This window comes from Oryctolagus cuniculus, chromosome 1, assembly GCF_051225735.1.
Source record: "Oryctolagus cuniculus isolate XC-2025 breed Fujian yellow rabbit chromosome 1, ASM5122573v1, whole genome shotgun sequence".
In the NCBI taxonomy this organism is placed as follows: domain Eukaryota; kingdom Metazoa; phylum Chordata; class Mammalia; order Lagomorpha; family Leporidae; genus Oryctolagus; species Oryctolagus cuniculus.
The window spans coordinates 218,423,098-218,437,452 of NC_142867.1; the positions used below are offsets into that span (position 1 = coordinate 218,423,098).

The window sequence follows — 14,355 nt, forward strand, 5'->3', positions numbered from 1 at the left end:
TGGGGCCAAGTGTAGTCACGGAGTGTCATTCTACTGCAGCAGCACTGGGGCACGCTGTATAAAACAGGCCCGAGAGCTGTCCCCTCCACCCCTCACGCTGCACGTGGGTGCTGTGGGGAGCACCATCGGCGAGCAAGTGGGGCCTCATCTGACACCAGCTGTGGTGTGCTGGTGCCTTCGTCAGGTACTGCAGCAGCCTTTGGAACTGGGAGAAGCACACCCAGGTATGGCGTTTTGTCATAGCAGCCCGAGGGGGCCACGGCGCTGTTTGTATTGCAGACATTAGACGTTGGCTGTGTTACTTTGTGGCTTAGGGGTCAACTGCGGCTGTCCATCGTCTTCAGGGTGGAGTTCGTCTCCTTTGCCCTGGATACGAGGCTCTTGCTGGCACGTGGCCTGTCTCCTTCCCACCCACGGTTTGGCTCAGGTTTTTCACTTTGCTCATTGAAAACAACCTAATATTTTATTTCTTTTTATTCATTTGATGGAAAAAGGAGGGAGAGGGAGAGGGAGGGGAGGAGAGGCGAGAGAGACAGAGATGAAACCAGGAGCCAGGAACTTCGTCTGGTGACCCCATGACTTGAGCCATCGCGGCTGCCTCCCGGGATGGTATGTGCACTAGCAGGAAGCTGCATAGGAAGTACAGGAGCTGAGACTCAACCCAGGCTCTGGGAGACAGCATGAGGGCATCCCCGGTGGGGGCCAAGCTGCTCTGCCAAGACACTCAGGTCATTCTCGACTGATCAGTACCACACTTGTGCTCTGTAGGACCCTCTGGTGGTTCACTGCCTAGTACTATATTAAAATACCTGTGGTTAGGTACTTACTTGATAGGTTTATTTCACTGGGCGTTCTGGAGGTTCAGGGGCATGGGCCTGGATGAGCACAGCTCTGGTGAGGATCTCATGGTGGACGGTGTCACAATGGTGAGAGAGAGAGGTCAGTGGTCAGGCTGGAGGCCAGAGAGTGACCGCTGAGAGGAGGTGGGAGGAGATGGAAGGCCACCTGGCTTCTGAGGGCAATGCCCCCTGTGGCCAAATGACCTCCTACTAAGCCCCTCCCCTTCAATGCCCCACCGCCTCTTAACACAGCCACTCTGAGACCAGGCTTTTAACATCTACACTAGATCCAAGCCATAGCACACCTCTACCAGCTCTCTGTTTCCCTACTTGGCTGATTTTGTTCTCCTTTCTGGAGTAGTTTCCCTTCCTGCTGGCTTGGCTGGTTCCCTTGCACCCTTCAGAAAACATAGGCACCGTCACCTCCAGGTGGGCTTCCTCAGATTCCCAAGGCAGTTGCAAAACTGCTCCTCATTTCTTTGCTCCCGAAGCTGGCGTCCTGGTACGTGGAAGTGGCAGGCTGCTATGCCGGGCTCCCTGGCTAGCGCAGCAGGCAGTTGGGTGTCCGCCGTGTGCCTTATGTCTGCACGCAGCCCTGTACCTCTGCTCCGGCAGTGAGTTGCTAGGCTCTGCATAGCCTGCTCCTCTGTCCATTATGGCCCTGCGCTCTGGGCAGAGTCATGTTAGGAGGGCAGATTGTGCCTTCTGGTTCTAGTACTGACTGCACATCCCTCTACAGCGTCTCTCTTGCTGCCCAGCTGCTCCTAAGCAGAGCCTCACCGGCTCTGTCAGGAGTGATTGACGGCGTTTCCACAAGAGATAACCACCGTCCGTTACGAGAGGTGCCTGGGTCTTAATTGCTCCACATTCATGAAGCAGCGTTGGGAAAGGGGGAAAGAATAGGGACACGACCTTGATGGACCAAGGACTTTAATGGGAAGCAGCTCCTCTGCGGCTCTGGCCGTTTCAGAAGCTGGAGGCGCTCCTGCAGGTGCACAGGGGTGGCTCAGACGTCTTCTCCTCCAGGGGAGTTTGTGAATCCGTCTTCATGACTCCTGCCCACCGGCTCTTCCTTGTGGATACGCCCAGCAGCTGCACAGCTCAGGGGCAGGCTTGGGGGCCACCCACTAGAAGGTTCAGGGTCTTCCCAAGTTGCAACCCTTCTTCTTTTTGGGTGAGTGGCGTGGGCATCTCTGCTGTGCACTCCTTCGGCGAGAATCTGTGTTCAGATCTGAAAGAATGAAGGCAAAAATAATCCCAGAGCAAGGCTTTGAGTGATGCCCAAGCAAGCAGGCTTGGCCCACGAAGGGACTCCTTGAAGTATTCATGGCTTAAGAAAAAAAAAAAATTCTGCTTGTTTGAGCTCAGACTGACCGCAAGCTGCGTTAAGTGATGGAGACTGTAGCATGGCCTAGTTGGTCCTAATAGACACATGCAGTCCCAGCTGTTGAGTGCCTCAGTGGTGGGGCTGCACCAGGCATTCACATAACCTCACTGCATTTCATCCTGCCATCAGCCTGCTAAGTAGGGAACATGTTCGTCTTGTCTCTGTTTGGCAGAGATAGATGATGTTGAAGCTCCGAGCTGAAGGTCAAGTTCAAGTTCAATAAGCAGCCAGGGCAGAATTTAAACTACTACATCAGACGAATGCCAGGGATCTTAACTAGCACTAAACATCCAGTAACTAGGGATTGGTGTTGTGGCATGGTGGGTTAAAGCAACTGCCTGTGATGCCAGCATACTGTATGGGCACCAGTTGGAGTCCTGGCTGCTCCACTTCTGACCCAGCTCCCTGATAATGTACCTGGGGAAGCAGGTGGGAGATCCACCTGGCTCCCAGCTCCTGGCTTCGGCCTGTCCCAGCCCTGGCAATTGAGGCCACTTGGGGAATGAACCAGGGCTAGAGGAGATTTCTCTCTCTCTCTCTCTCTCTCTCTCTCTCTGTAACTCTGCCTTTCAAATCAATAAAATAAATCTTTAAAAAAAATACATCCAGTAACTAATATCTAATAGCCAAGAGAGGTTTTAGATGGACTTGTTACACGTTAGGCTCATAACTCCCATTGCCCACCACCAAAAGCCTGGCAGAAACCTGTGGACGTCCTAGCAGGAGGTGGTGTCTCGGGAACCTGGGCCAACTGCACACACCCAAGTGTGGAACCTACTGAAGGTCCGTGGATGATGCTGTTGGGACATTCGTGGGGTGGAGGAGACCACAGTGTCAGGAGCCTCCTCTCTGTCCTTGCAGCAACAACAGAAGAGCTTGCACACCATGTTTTGGTGGCTTTGAGAAGAGGAAAGGGCACTGGGCATCTGGCTGTGCAGTCCCAACCCCTGAAGCCCATTGTTGTTTAAGCAGTGGGTCACACTGGACCCTCCCTTCTCCCAAACCTCCTGTAGCTCCCTGTGGCACACATGCCCCAAGCCGCCTCTCCAGGCCAGCCCTTCCTCTACTGTCCCCTACCTGCGCAGTGGGGGCTTGGAACCTCTACCTGGCCAGTCTTCACCTGCAGGGACACTTCTCTGAGTCAGCTGAACTTGAGGGTCTGACATCGTTCTCGCGACAGAGCTGTTTCCCAAATGCACATGAGACTGTGGCTGCAGTCTGCTGGGCTGTCCTTTGCCAAGGCCTCTGGCAGTGGGACCCCAAGCACGCACAGCAGTGGACACAGATGAGCTCGTGTTTGGGTTGTTGTCTGCTTGCTAGGTGTGTGCCCTGGGCTGGTTCTGTCATCTCTTTGAGCCTCATTTCTCTAGAAAGTGGGTTTAGCAGGCCGGCGCCGTGGCTCACTAGGCTAATCCTCAGCCTTGTGGCGCTGGCACACCGGGTTCTAGTCCCGGTCGGGGCGCCGGATTCTGTCCTGGTTGCCCCTCTTCCAGGCCAGCCCTCTGCTGTGGCCCGGGAGTGCAGTGGAGGATGGCCCAAGTGCTTGGGCCCTGCACCCCATGGGAGACCAGGAGAAGCACCTGGCTCCTGCCTTTGGATCAGCGCGGTGCGCCGGCTGCGGCAGCCATTGGAGGGTGAACCAATGGCAAAGGAAGACCTTTCTCTCTGTCTCTCTCACTGTCCACTCTACCTGTCAAAAAAAAAAAAAAAAAAAAAAGTGGGTTTAGCAGTAGAGGAATCCCTCTCTAGCTGAATGTGAGCCAGTGTAGTGGCAGGTACACAAATGTGCACTCTGCCCATTGTCTTTCTGTCTTTCTTTTATCCCCCTGCCCCTTCCCTTCATGTGGCTCCTTAACTCCCCTGGGATTGAGTCCTCCTGGGGCTATGACCAGGAAGCTCACCCTAACCAGTTCAAGTCCTGGAGCTGCCGCTCACTTGCTGTGTGGATTGACCTGGCCTGTGCATTGTACCTCCAAGGATCCGTCCCGCACCAGTGGCCCCAAGCTGAAAGTTCATCTTATTCCTTTTTTTTTCAAATTAAAGATTTTTATTTATTGGTCTAAAAGGCAGAACTAGAGGAAGAGATAGAGAAAGCTTTCATCCACTGCTTCACACCCCAAATGGCCACAATAGCCAGGGCTGGGCCAGGCTGAAGCCAGGAGCCTGGAACTCCCATGGGGGTCCCCACGTGGGTGGCAGGGGCCCAGGGACTTGGGCAGCATCCACTGCCTTCCCTGGCACATTACAGGGAGCTGGATCAGAACTGGAGCAGCTGACACAAAGCGGCACCCCATGCCAGAACGCAGCCATCATTGGCTTGATCACCTACCTCTCTTCCAGATCCTGGCCGTCTCTCGCTCTGGCTCCCCTTTCGCGGTGGCCAAAGCCCCACTTTGGCAATTTCCGTCATGGCGATTGTGTGTTGGTCACAGTACACCGGGTTCACTCCTGGCCTCGTCCTTGGGCACCAGTGTCCCACCCCTCTGAGTCTTCCCTGGCCACCATCATCTCTCACTTGGACCCTATCTGTTTTCCTTGCATCCTTCAGCTGGTCTTCCCCCACGTCAGCTCTCTCCATGGGAGTCAGATCCCGTCACTGTGGCCGGGGACCCATGGTGTCTCTGACAAAGTCATGCTCTAACCCTTCCCTTGCCCCTCCTCCCACCTGCTGTTGGGTGGCACCAGACCTGTGGCTTTCTGTGTTTTCTCTGCTTACCCCCCACCTCCTCCGCCCACAGTGCTCCTCCCAAGGGGCCCATTTCGTTCACAGAGGCGCTTCAGGCCTGGTCCCCAACCCAGTTCTCTCTGTTTAGGCACAGGGTCTAAGCCCTGCCCCTAGCAGTCCTGCCTTCCCTTCTCCACTCCATTCTTCATGGTCCCGGCCATGACCCTCAACCCTGGCCTCGTTCTGACACATCCCAGAATCTGTCAGCTTGCAGTGTTGGCTTTGTACTGGCAAACCCATGATGGCAGGAAATTTCCTTGGTTTCTGCTGGGTGCCCAAGACAGGGCATGAGTAGGCAGCTAACAGATGGGTGTGGCATGGTTCGTGAACCTGCACTTAACTCTGCTTTGGTCCTGGGTATCAGGGAGCAGCGAGAGGTGAGCACTGGATTGTTCCAGGAATGTTACAACCAATAGGACCCTGCTGGCCTCACTGCACTGCCAAACTGATTGATGGTTTTACGGGTGATTGATTCAGTGGCCCTGGTCAGCTGCTCCCCGCCACCTGCCACACCCTCCCCAACCCAAGCCTGCTTCTACCCTCCCTCTGTTCTATGTTTTGGGGACAAACTCACTGTTCACTTTGTGCCAAGTTAGACATGGGACCCCCCTCTCCTCCTCCTGCCTCTCCCCTCCACTCCTCCCACATTCAATCATCCTTTGAGGCCTTGGCGTCTCCCTTGTATACCACTCCTCCTTCAGCTGCCACCCTCATCCCCGCTGCCCTCACCACCGTCCCCTGTCCCACTGGATCATGACAACAGCTGCCCGCTGATCTCTCTGGCTCACCTGCAGCCAGATCTGCCCTCCAGTGCCAATCCCACCAAGTCCCTCCTCTGCCTCAAACCCTCAGTGGCTCCCCTGCTTGGCTGCTCATACTTGCTCCGGCCTCTGGCCCTGTGGTGTTGCCAGCTTCATTCACTCCTGGCTCACTGCCTTTGAGGCACCACCATTGTGCCTTTGCACATGCTGTCCTCTCCATCATCACGGCCTTGCCACATTTCTTAGCCGATCGTGCTTGTAGGCTGAGCTCGGGAGTACTTGGGGTGAAGGAGGGCTTCTCCCTTGGGTTCCCAGAACCCCTGGGCCTCCCTGTATCATGGTCCTTACCTGTCCCTGCACAGGGTCTGCCTAAACCATCACAGGCGCTCAGTCATTATTTGTTGAGAAAGGACTATATTTTCACTGCCTATATTTTTGCCTATAAAAACATCTTGCATGTACTTATGGAGGAGCTACCACTGGGGCCAGGCACTGTGGGAGGTGCTGGGCTTACTGCGGTGGATCAGAGCGATGGATTCCTGCTCTCAGGGAGGCAGCTCCCCTTTGAGGCTCAGCCTGAGCACTGGGCTGTACACGGAGTAAGTGTCCTTCACTGACCGGGGGACAAGAGTTTGCCCAAAGCTTTCCCCCTTCTGCCTTCTACGAGCAGCGTTTTTACTCTCTTCTTGGAGAATCAGTGCAAGCGTCCTTATCTGAGACGTCCTCATTCTCCCCTGCGACTCCAGCCTCGGAGTTAACAGGAAGAGACGCAGCCAAGGTGCCAAGAACACTGACCTGTGCTGAGCGGCTTGGGCAGGTCCTTCGGGCTCTACAAACCCATCTCACTGTTCTATCTGCGGTGCAAGGCAAGGTCTTGTCCTGTTTTCAGAAGACAGGAATCGAGCCTCAGCCGGTGCCTTTGCAGGTGTCACAGCCAAGAGGAATAGCTGGATTTTCAGGTGATTTTGTCTGAAGCCGGAGCCTGTGCTGCCCATGGCCTCACCCTCTGGGCAGTTCCAGAATGAGCTGCTCTTGTCCTCTGACAGTTGATGGCAGGCTGTTTTTTTTTTCTTTTTAATAAAGGGACAGGCTCCAAATGGGGCTTGCCAGAGCAGCAGTGAAGAGCACCCAATTTTTACTTGGATGAACTTGAGTTCCTGATACCTGCTACACCTTGCCATGTAATTTAGAGCAATCCAACCTCCTTGACCCTCAGTTTTCCTACCTGCACAATGAGATCGCTATCTTATTCCGAATGTTGCTGTGAGGGTTGGGTGATATAAAGATACAAAATAGGGCACGGGATCCTTCACATAGTAGTTCCAAGGACCATGCTGGGGCACAGTGAGGGTGGTGTTTCCTGCACTACCAGTGCCCTCCTCTAGATGGAAGCAGGTGCCGCAGAGAAGAGCACTTGGCTTGTCCTAGTAAGCCCCAGGTCTCTAGTGACCCCAGGGCACCTTGGCCAGAGCAAGGAAGATCAGCGAGGAAAACTGGGATGATTTCTGGAATTGGAGGCGCCCTTAGAGGGGGTGTTGAGCACAGGCAGGGAGATGGCGGTCCAGGGCAAGTGGTGAGCTGTCTGCTTCCTCTAGCAGTGGGTAGGCGCCCATCAGTGCTGGGGGCATTGTCCTAGTAGTGTAGAAAAACAACTCCCTCCCACTTACTTGGAGCTGGCAGAGCGGACAGGAGACCTACTGTGATGTCACAGAGATGGAGAACCAGGCGATGCTGGGGCTGGGGTGGGGGCTGGGTTTGGAGGCAGGGATGAGGGCAGCATCTGCTGGTGCTGTCTGCAGTGCACCGTCCCTCTGCCCACGACGCTTCTCAGGGTGGCTGGGGTGGTCCTGCCTCACTCTCTCCTCTTCTTCTGGTATTAAGAGGCTAGCCAGGCACATTCTGCCCATGGGGGTGCCAGATTCCTGGACCCCTGCTGGTGAGCCATCTGCAAAGTTTCCATTGGCTAAGGAAGTCACACAGCGGACCCCAACGGGCAGGAAAGTACGCTTCACCAGAGAAGATACGGCCAAGCAGAGTGGAGAATGTGGGGGGCATGATTTCACTGGGCCATTACTGTACCCGTTTTACAGATGAGTAAACAGAGTTTATTGACCAAGGTGACGCAGTAAATAAGTGGCAGAGAGAGATTTGGGTTAGTGGCTGAGGCCTAGTTGCTTTATGAGTGGGATGTACCAATTGAACCCCATTGATGCTGCCACCTGCCCTCCATCAGTCCTGCCCTCTGTGCTATGTGCTCTCTGCTCCTGAGCTGGGCTGCAGGTTGTCTCCCAGTAATTAGAATGGGCCCACCCAGACTACCAGGGATTATCTGCCTCTATTGAGGTCACTAGTTGGCAGCCTTAATTGTGTGCTTCCTGCCTTACTCTCCTTTTGCAATGTAAAGTCACAGGGTCACAGATCCCAGGGAATGGGACAAAGATGTCTTTGGGTGTGTGGGGTGAGGGGCATTATTCTGCCTATCACAGTCTTTAAACACCCCTGCCAATAAAAGAATGAATAAAGTCCTAGTTCCAAAAGCTAGAAGGGGAATGACAGAGCAACCAAGGGAATGTACAACACTGAACACAGAAATTACTAGAGTATAGAAAAATAGTGGATCTAAGTAATATGTCAAATTATTTTTGCAAAAATTAAAATAAGAATATTGTGTAACAGGTAAAGAGGGAGAAAAATGAAAATGGAAAATTAGAAGAGATAAGGGGTGTGGGTGCTGTGGCGCAGGAGGTAAAGCTGCTGCCTGCAGTGCTGGCATCCCATATGGGTGCCGGTTCTAGTCCCGGCTGCTCCACTTCCAATCTGGCTCTCTGCTGTGGCCTGGGAAAGCAGTAGAAGATGGCCTAAGTCCTTGGGCCCCTGCACCTGCACTGGAAGACCTGGAGGAAACTCCTGGCTCCTGGCTTCGGATTGGCTCAGCTCCAGCTGTTGTGACCAATTGGGGAGTGAACCAGTGGATGGAAAACCCTTCTCTCTCTCTGCCTCTTCTTCTCTCTCTGTGTAACTATGACTTTCAAATAAATAAATAAATCTTTAAGAAAAAAAAAAGAGATAAGGAGAAAATAACCACTGACACAGAAGAAATTTTAAAAATCTTGAGAGTGCTTAATGTACCTGAATGCAAATGAATTTGAGAACTTAGTTGAGTGGTTAATTTCCAAGGAAAATACAGTTTATCAGATTGGCCACACTTGAGACAGAAACTCTATCATTTTCCATAGAGGAAATAGAAAGATTTATCAAGGAGTTACTGTCCCTCAAAAGGCAAGAGGCCCAAGTGACTTCACATGGGAATTTGACCAAGATTTCTACATGAACTAGTTCCAGTATGACACAAATTGTTCCAGAGTGTATGAAGTGAGACAGAGCATAGAATGTTGATAATACAGAGACAATGCAAAAAGGAAAATTACAGAGCAATATCACCTACCCATGCTGATGTGAAATGCCATGTGAGAGATCAGTGAACGTAGTCCAACCTCATATTATGAAAATAAAGCATCCTGATCAGTGGAATTTATCTATAGAATGGAAGTTGGCTTCACTGTGAGGGAAAAATTATATGATTCTCCCACCCTCCCCCATAGATGCTAGAAAAAGAAGAAGATGGAATTACTGGGTGTTTTCCTAACAATAAAATAGCGTCACCGTCCTATCATATCTACCACCTATCACGTGTCTATCATCTTTTAAATCTTTGTCCCAAAGTCAGCTTGTTACTTAATTGGGCAAACATTTGCAAAACTTCCCTTAAAATCAGGAGTAAAGCACAGATACCCACTATTTCCACTGGGTGACAATGGCATTAACCATTACAAATGGATAAGGTGAATCAAAGACTCACAAATTAAAGAAAGAAGAAGCGAAGCTGTCTCTGCAGATAACATGATAGTATCCCTGGTGTGCCGTAAGGAATCAATGACAAAACTAGCCCAAACCATGCAGGAGTTCAAAACGGAGGCAAGGCATTGGATTGACATATGATCCTCAATGTTAACGCACACCAGCCATAACTGGTTACAACAACATTGACACAGAAAACCCCAACGACAATAAGAACAACAAACCTTCTTAGCAATATGTTTAATAAGGAATTTACAAAATTTATATGAAGGACATTAAAAAATAGCCCCGGAGGCGGAGCATTTGATACGGTAGTTAATGTCGGAATCCAAATCAGAGGCCTGGGTTCCACTCCTAGCCCTGGTCCTGATTCCAGCTTCCTGCTGATGTGCGCCCTGGGAGGTAGCAGGTGATAACTCATGTAGTTCCTGCTATTCATGCAGGAGACAAAGATTGGGTTCCAGGCTCCCGGCTTTGGACTCATCCAACCCTAGCTATTTTGGACATTTGGGAAGTGAACCAGTGGATGGAAGATCTCTCTCCGAATTTGCCCCGACTTTCAAATAAATAAAAAATAAAAATTAATAAAAAGGGACCAACTTAAAAAAATAAAGAATCCTCAGTAACAACAAGAACAAAAGCAGTTTTGAACAAGTGACAAGGTGAAAAGCCATTTGTTTATGGATAGGAAGAAACAACATCATAGAGATTTTAATGTCCCCTAAGCTAATTTGTAAATTTAACATAATTTGTAAATTTAACATATCACAGTTAAATGCCATCAAATTTTTTATTGACCTAGACAAATTGATGCTAACATTTATGTTAAAAATTAAGATGCAAGAATAAAGCAAGATGGTATCAGTAGACAGATTTATCAGTGGAATAGAATAGAAGGTTCAGAAAAAGACCCAAGGGGCAGGCATTGTGGAGCAGCGGGGTAAGCCACAGCCTGCGGGCACCAGCATCCCACATGGGTGCCAACTGGAGATCTGGCTGCTCCACTTCCCATCCAGCTCCCTGCTGTTGTGCCTGGGAAAGCAGTGGAGGATGGCCCAAATGCATGGACCTCTGCACCCATGTGGGAGACCTGGAAGAAGCTCCTGGCTCCTGGCTTCCACCTGGCCCAGTCCTGGGCATTGCAGCCACTTGGGGAGTGAACCGGTGGATGGAAGATTTCTCTCTCTGCCTCTCCCTTTCTCTCTGTAACTCTTCCTTTCAAATAAAAAAAATAAATAAATTAGTACTTTTACCAAAAGACCCGAGGGGAGGGTGTTTGGCATAACCACAGTAGTTGAGAGGCCACTTATAACATCTGCACCCCATATCCGAGTGCTTGGGTTCAAGTCCCAGCTCTGCCCCTGATTCTGGTTTCCTGCTGGTGCACACCCCAGGAGACAGCAGGTGATGTCTCAAGTACTGGGATTCCTTTGACATGAAGAGTTAAAATTGTATATGTACGGGTGTAAAAAGTTAAGCTTAAGCTTACAGGTTTAAACCTTCCTGGTGCAGCTGTAAAAATAAAGCAGAGTGAAGTAGCACCTTGACAGTAGGGACTCCATTTTGGAGCACTTGAGACTGCATTCTGGGAAAGCAACCCCCCCACCGTGAGACTCTGGTCTGAAACTATGATCTCAAATAATCGGACAATAGCAGTGCACTACATCACCCTTGGCAACGCACAAAAACCCCCTAGCATGATTGCTCAAGCTTAAAAGTAGAAAGGTTGCACCTGGGTTACCTGGGCTAATAATGAAGATGTGATTTGTCTATGTCTTAAGATCATAATTGCTGATTGTAAGATTTTAGCAACCACTTAGCAACCGTGTATTCTCTCCCTCCTCCCGATTTAGCGGTTTTTGCCTTTATAAACCCTATGCTGTAGTTCCTCATTGCTCCTCTGTCCTTGTCAGAGGGCCCCAACATGTTGGATCAATAAATTTAACCCTCTGCTGGTTGCATGAGAGAATAAGTCTCTTGGAGTCGTTCCTCGGGCGGTGGGCTTTTTCAGACCCTAACAGACCTACTTGGGAGACCTGGATGAAGCTCTGGGCTCCTACCTTTAGCCTGGCCCAGCCTGACTGCTTGTAGGCATTTGGGGAGTGAACTAGCAAATGGAAGATCTCCGTCTGACTGTCTCTGTCTCTTTGTCTTTCAAATAAAAAAAATTAAAAATTAAAAAAAAGACCCTAAGCTAAATCTAATGCGTGATGATAAAGTATCATCTCAAGTGACTGGGCAAAGATGGTCTGTTGAATAAAAATGATGGAATGACTGTATAATCATTTGGGAAAAAATCAAGCTAGAGCCACAGCTCATACATACATAATACTAAGTGAAAAGTGGGACAGGGATGGGGTGTAAAAACACAGAAGCTTCCTAGGACACCTGGGTGAACTCCTGTGTAAACTGGATGTGGGGAAAAGCTTTCTGATTATGACCCAAAATCCAGATATAAACACATCAATAAATTTGAGTTGAAAGAACTAATATTCTTAGTATAGAAAGATCACTTAAAAAATTCAGGTGAGTGGCTGGCGCTGTGGCATAGCAGGTGAAGCCACTGCCTGCAGTGCCAGCATCCCATATGGGCACTGGTTCCTGTCCCAGCTGCACCTCTTCCGATCCAGCTCTCTGCTGTGGCCTGGGAAAGCAGTGGAAGATGGCCCAAGTGTTGGGGACCCCGCACCCACGTGGGAGACCCAGAGGAAGCTCCTGGCTCATGGCTTTGGATCAGCGCAGCTCCGGCCATTGCGGCCAATTAGGGAGTGAACCAGCAGATGGAAGACCTCTCTCTCTGCCTCTCTGTAACTCTGCCTTTCAAATAAATTAAAAAAAAAAATCCTAAAAAATTGTTTAAAAAAACAACAAAAAATCTGAGTAGATGACATACACAGATAATTCACAGAGACACATAACCATGGTCCTTCAGCAATTTAGAAAAGTGTTCCTTTTTTTTCTCATGGTGAGAGAGATGCAAAATAGGACCATTTCTCACCTATTCGATTAGCGGAAGTGGAAATGTTGCTGCGAGTGTGAGAGCGTGGGAGACCGCGCGCTCCGGAGCTCACTTCTCACACGGGGGCTTGGCTGCACCTGACAAACTTTGCTTTCTGCCCGGCTCCCAAGTCTGCAGTGAGCAATGATTCCTAAAGGGCCCCCCTGTGCTGGACAAGAGGGTGAGAGACAGAAGAGACACACAGCCAGGCATGCTCCCTGCCTCTTGCCTGGTGATGCTGTCTGGGACTCTGTCAACGAGAAGACGCACACCGCCTGCAGCCCCTTGTCCTTGTACTTTAGAACCGTGAGGCAAAGCAAACCTCTTTTCCTTACCAAGTGGCCTGACGTGTGAGTCTGTTACAGTGGTAAACACGGATAATATACCACCCAAATACAAACATGTGTGCAGCCTTATTTGTAGCAGCCTTGTTTGTAATTACTAAATATTGACAGCTATCTAAATGCCCGTATATGGGAGCAAGCTTGCATAAACTATGGCACAGCCACAGCAGGCAGAACCAGGCAGTGTCTAAGGAATGAAGAACTCTATGAATTCATCTGACTTCCCGGATGTATTGTTAAAATCGAAAGAGCAGAGTAGAAAAGAGTTTCTGTAGCATGCTACCTTTTGTGTAAGAAAGAAGAGCTAACAGGGAAATATGTCTGATTATTTTTGCAAAAAGGAATGTAGGAAGAAAAAGCCAATGTGAGTGGGACTGGGGTGGAAGAGTTTGATGGGAGTGTGCCACTCGGTGCGTGTGACTTTTTGTATTGCTTTGACTTCTGGAAACAGGTTAATGTTTTCTACACTCAGAATTAATTCATCGACAAGGATGGGGTGAGAGTTCTAAAATTAAATGCAAACAGAAGTGAAAGAAGCAGCTGTATTTCCGATGAGTGTTATAACCACAAGAGGGGAAGAAGGAGGTAGCGTTTGGCCACAAAGCTTTTCAGTAGACACTAAGAGCTGTAGCTACCCTATGTGAATTTCTGAAAATTCCAGGCTTGAGCAAATGATGGCATATATTAGGATGATGGTCTTTCATGGGGAAAAGATTTGCACTGATGAAAAGAGGGAAGCTGGTGTAACTTCTGTGTTGTTCAGCTGGACTGGAGATGAAAGTAGGAACTACCGGTTTTTAGGTCTTGCCCTCATTTGTGTATGTGAGTGTGTGCATGTGTGTGTGTTTACCCATGTGCATATGTGTGTGTTTACATGTGTGTTGGTGTACTTCCCAGCTCTAGCCACCGAAAGGCTTAAAAGCAGTGACACTCTAGCAATGAGCACACCTGGTGCTAAAGTCTTGATTTCTTTTTCTTTCTTTTTTTAAAAGATTTATTTATTTGCAGGGCAGAGCTACAGAAAGAGGGAGAGAGAGAGAGAGAGAGAGAAAGAGAGAGACAGACAGACCCACTAAAGAGAGCTGTTCACTTGCATAATGGCCACAACATCTGGGGCTGGGCCAGCCCGAAGCCAGCAGCCTGGAACTCCACCTGGTTCTCTTACATGGGTGCAGCAGCCCAAGCACCTGGGCCATCTGCTGCTGCTTTTCCAGGCGCATTAGCAGGGAGCTGGATTGGAAGTGGAGCAGCTGGGATTCAAATTGGTGCTCATATGGGATGCAGGCACTGCAGATGGCAGCTTAACCCACTGCGCCACAACACTGGCCTCTGAGTCTTGTTTTCTAATCACATTTCTTTGTGAAGAACCAAGGCTCCTTTAAGAAATGACTGATTCCAGGACTGAAATAGGGAGATTTGAATGGTACCGTGTCAGTTTCTTGC

The 14,355-nt window shown here is 49.9% G+C and overlaps 1 long non-coding RNA gene across 3 annotated transcripts; it reads right to left on the bottom strand.

The window, feature by feature from the left end:
- Positions 1–329: 329 nt before the first annotated feature.
- LOC149128871 (uncharacterized) lies at positions 330–4,967 on the bottom strand. Of its 3 annotated transcripts, XR_016225047.1 has the most exons (4): positions 4,556–4,964; positions 1,263–2,070; positions 828–952; positions 369–629 (listed from the first exon to the last, which is right to left on the bottom strand). It is a non-coding gene; the product is annotated as an uncharacterized LOC149128871 (long non-coding RNA). The 3 variants fall into 3 exon arrangements; XR_016225046.1 differs by having other exon boundaries at positions 330–952; positions 4,556–4,962; XR_016225045.1 differs by having other exon boundaries at positions 366–629; positions 828–2,070; positions 4,556–4,967.
- Between the last annotated feature and the right edge of the window lie 9,388 nt (positions 4,968–14,355).